This window comes from Coptis chinensis, chromosome 5 (assembly GCF_015680905.1).
Source record: "Coptis chinensis isolate HL-2020 chromosome 5, ASM1568090v1, whole genome shotgun sequence".
In the NCBI taxonomy this organism is placed as follows: Eukaryota; Viridiplantae; Streptophyta; class Magnoliopsida; order Ranunculales; family Ranunculaceae; genus Coptis; species Coptis chinensis.
Genome location: NC_141460.1, coordinates 21,292,219 through 21,297,471, shown reverse-complemented (window position 1 = coordinate 21,297,471; position 5,253 = coordinate 21,292,219).

Here is a 5,253-nt window from a genome sequence, read left to right as displayed (position 1 = left end):
TCAATCAATACCATCTCTTAATGCATAGAGATTTCTTTCTGCTCTAACATGAAGAACTGTTTTTCTGCATGCACCAAAACTTTACTTTGTTTGTACCATGTACCCCCAAGTCATGGCATTGCTTGTAACTAGTATATGACTAAGTTTGCTGGGAAAGATGTTTTCATTTGAGAGTTAAAGTGCACATTTTCCCTATTTTGTTGTGGATTAACATGCTTTCGTGTGTTGGAGCTGATAGACTCCGGACTAAGAAGAGAGGTGTTGTATGCAATTCATTATCTTTATCCAAACCTCGGCCTACCAATAAGTCTTTCTATATTATTTTCATTTCTGCTTCCTATAAATAAGACAATATCGAACCGGGGAGATTATTTATTGATGCAACGACTTAAAGGCTTAAAGTGTTGTACTGTAGAACTCTTGGTTTTCTCCTTGTCTAGTGCGATTTTCAGGTGCTTGCACTCCGAAACATAGTGCCCAATACCCTTGCAATGTGAATATAATTTAGGAACCTTAGGTTGTGCCGCAATAACGTAAGACTTGGTGGGTAGAGTTGATTGTTGGGTTACGATTTATACACTTGCAGGAAGCACCCTCGAAACCAAATGGAGTCGATGCCATTTAACCCGAGACAAGATACCATCAGTAAGACAGTTTCTTAAAATTTTACCCGATATGAAATTAAAGGAATTGCAGGTTGAGTTTTATTTCTCTACTGGTGTCATTTGTCTGTTAACCACTCAACATAACATATGGACAGAAGTGCATGGAATGTAGGGACTTAGAAAGAATTTATTGGAAGTCGGATGTTTCCAAACACAATATTCTTAGATTGCCTTGTCTTTACCAACACCTGTTATCTTGTCTGGTAACTATGGATTGTCACTGAATATGCTTTGTTGATCATGTATTTTCTTGTAGACAATGCCATATATTTCGTTCAGTATGGCCAGGATAATTTCTAAGTGAAAATTAAGGCATTTTTTTTTGTTTGTGGACTTTGTGAACACGCTGTCTTATACTCTTTTCAATAGTTCTTTTTGGCCTAGTTAATTCACTGGATGCATTCAAACAATTCATGGTAACTATCATAGCTACATTTAAGTATTCATATTTAGTGTTCTTTTAGGTTTTCTGTCCAGGTCCTATTTGCTATGTTGATTTTTTTTTTGTTCGGATCCTATTGCTACATGTGTTCGATTTTATTTGTTCTAAGAATTTTAGGAAAAACAAACTTGGGTGCTTTTGGTTCTTGTGTTCAGTAATCTATTTAAAGTCTCTAACTCTACATTAATTTCATTGTTTTTTTCTTAGGAAGTACAGCAATCACTAGTTCGTGATGATTCTTGCAATATCCGAGATCAATCTACAACTTGTCACTTGAAGAGTTTCATAACAAAGATTGTGGTTGCACTTGGAGAAGTCTGCACCTATTTAACGACACCTCCAAGTTTGTATAATGTCTGAATCGATGAGATACTTGATGATTTTGCACCGTTGTATGAAGGAGATGGAAGACTTGGAGATATCGTGCTTGGTGACGTGATTACTTGGCCAAAAAATTACGTGGTTTTTCATTGATCGATGAAGCTTTTAAATCGACAAAAACTTATCTTCTTTTGGTGTGCCTTGTAAATCCAAGTACATAGTTGTTTTTTGGTTTTTGGATAATGTTTCTAGCTAGCTATTGAATACTTGAGCAACAAGATTGAGTTCAAATATTTTGGTATTTTGTCAGACTTCAAGTTTTATAGTATATGGTATTGCAATGTAAACATTTTGGATGGAATGATAAATATAAAGATGTTTTGGTACTTAAGTTTGATTATGGCTTCTTAATTATAGTGCAGTTTGAATTTAAATTATTTGGGTAGCCAATCATATTGAAGCAGTAGGTGGATTCGATAAATTAGATTTTCAAATACTCTATTGTCATTAGCCGTCTACAATAAGGAATTGAAACAATTCAGTTTCGTGTTTTGATCGAGCAGGATGCAGCTCTAGACAGTGTGAAGCTGTTGTTTTAAACCCTAAACCACGGCCAGTAGCCGTCCACAAAACTCATTTCTCGAAAGCTACTAGCTGTCTTTGTATTTCAAATAATGGACAACCACTAACTGTCGAGAATCAATACCACGACATTTTTAACAACGGCTTATGAGACAATTTGTAGCCATCGAGATTGACCAATCTCGATAGATATAAGCCGTCCTAAATCACCTGTTTTGACATAGTGATTATTAACTACGTGATTATGAAAATCTAACAATAAATGTCAAAGATTGAATTTTTAATCTCCGAGTTGATTTGTAATGCGCGAGCATATTGTTACTGACAAGAAAAGAGAATTAGACGTGAAAACAGGTTGTTTAAAATACAAAAATCATTCTATCAATCATATTAACACTCTCAAAATAGTGCTGATATAGGAGAGCAATCGTTTTCGATCTACTCTTGCTTTCATGTACTTGACACGAATTTAGACTAAACAACTATTAACTAATGATGAGAGTAATATGCTAGGAAAATAGAAAATTATAATACTAAAATAGTAGATATAATGATGAGAAAAAGGATATAGAGAGGGGCAATCCACCACGCGATTCAATTGACCATTAGTTAGTTATCGAATCGCTTGTTTGATCCCTAGTGAACACCAAGTCGTCTCGGATCAAGGTTCCACTAGCATTAAAGTTTAACTCCACCACAAATCTCTTTGATGGTGGCTCTAAACTCTAGTTCAACTCTTATAATTTTTATCTCTAAACAATCATAAGAATCAAAATGGAAATGCTATTTACAAAACAACAACCAAATTACTAACTATCAACCTCACATGGCTTTATAAACCCCCTCTAATGGAGGTTTAGCCTTGTGTCATCGGATTCTTATTAAATAAACAATAATAAGAAGACATTAAAGTAAAAGAACTAAGCTTTTATTGATGGTTTTAATGACGGCTACAAACCCTAATTATAAACTATACTAAACTAAACTATTCTAAAGAAAGATGGAGAGAGAGAACCCTAAATTACAGCTAAACTAAAAAAGGAGTAGCCAAGTTTTATTTAGCCTTAATCCAATTTATATAGGAGAGGATTAGGGTTATATTTTTGTGCATAGGCCTGAAGGCAAGACTTTAGGTCTCTAATGTGAGCCCAAAGTCCATTAGGTTAACTCTAAAGGAGCCAAAGTTGCTAGAAATTACTTTAGTGCCCTTTATGTTTTCTTTTAAAGGTTTGATTGGGGAAAGTCTGGGTCCATTGGAAAGCTTATTCTGAGTTGGTCGTTTTGATATAAAGTAGGCCCAATTCCGAAGCCCGAGTTCAAAGATACGCCCTTTTAAAGTTTTGATTGCTTTTTGTTATTAGTCTACCCGAATTGACTTTGACTGGGCTTAAAAAGGCTTTTTCTTCTTGATTCTTGGGCTTTAAACATAACTCTTCTAGCAATCATCTTGAGTCGTTTTCCATGCAAAATGACATCTTTAAGCATATAAATAACTTCAAGACCTGAAATACACAAAAATACGTAAACATTTCTAACTCTTATTTATTATAAACATAATTGGCCTAAATGTAATACTATTAAGGGGTTTAAACTACAGTTTTGGGTGCTTATCACACCACCTCCAAATAGCATTTGGCTTGTCCTCAAGCAAAGATGAGAAATAAAAACAGATAAGTGGCAAAAAATATGGTCCTAACTAATCTCGTTTCGCGGAGTGTGATAAACATAAAATGAATAGTTTACCTACGAAATGAACGATGAACTCAAAACGTAAGTAAACTAAAACTCTTTACGTGTCTATATTTATCAAAGTTTCTGCTCTCAATTCTATCAAAATAGAGTGGAGTAACAAATTCGTTCCAGTCCTAGTTCTCTAGCATGGAATGTTTTCTAGTCTAATTAATCGGTCTTAAGTCTAATGAGAGCTTTACAAAGGGTTTTATACTATGATACAATATGAAATTGATTATGTTGAATTTAAACTACGAATGCTATGGAAATATGATTGTTTTTGAATCTAGATAAAGGATTAGAGGGGAATTGAATCCACCTCGAATCCAACTTAATAACCTAGCATAGATTCTTGTATCTCGATTCTCACGTTCTTACGGCAAGAATTTCGAGTTCTAATCCCTAGTGTTCATGGCATTTCTACCAAATACTAACTAGCATGTGAGGTCGTCCACCCATTCTCATGGCGAATCACGACCTTCTAGAGTGGAATAGATTCTACAATGCTTCTACACTATACCACTAAGTTTTCATCAAAGCTTCATCAACCCCTCTAATGGAGGTTTTAGCCTTGAGACATCAACCATCATTTCCCATTGAATTATAACTACACATCATATTAAAATTCTAACTTAACTAATTTAACTAACAATGTTTCAATCTACTTAAACTACGAAATGATAATCAACAAGAATTAAAATTAGATCTATAAATTGAAATGACAAAAATCGAAATTGATAAAAATAACTATTTTATTTATCTAATCAATCAAGAACAATGATTCAAGACTTAATCTAAAACAAGAATTGAAATTGGAACTTAAACTTAATTACTCTACTGGAACTAGATCTAGAATTATATATATTTTTTAGGTCTAACTAGCTACCATTAACAAAGAGCTAAGCTTTTGTTTTTATATGTTTTCAGATCCAAAAATCGTGCATGGGCTTGGAGCCATGTTTTGGGACAGAGAATCAGGCCCAAAACCCAATTCTTTCAGTCCAAAAAGGCCTCTTCAGCTGCAGTTGGCTTCAACAGACTTTTCGTCTACTTTTACTCCTCTGATTGGGTCAAGGCTTAGACCATTGGAAAGCTCTTTCCGAACCGGTCGTTTTGACATAAGGTAGGCCCAATTCCGAGGTCTGAGTCCAAAGATACAGCCTTCGGAAGTTTTGCTGATTTTGAGTGCTGTTTCTGCCCGCATTGACTTTGACTTTTCATCTTTTGACCGGCTTTACAGAGGCTTTGTCTTCTTGAATCTTGGCCTTTAATCACTGAACTCCTTAGCAACAAACCATTGCTCCTTTATCTCATCAAAGTGGTATATTTCTGCACATAATTGACTTTGAAGCTTGAAACGCATAAAAACACGTAATAAGTATTAACTCTTAATTATTACTCACATAATTGGTCTAAAAGTATGACTGTTACATGGTTAAAACTACAGTTTTGGGCTCTTATCAAACCACCCCCAAACAGCATTTTGCTTGTCCTCAAGCAAATATGAGAAAT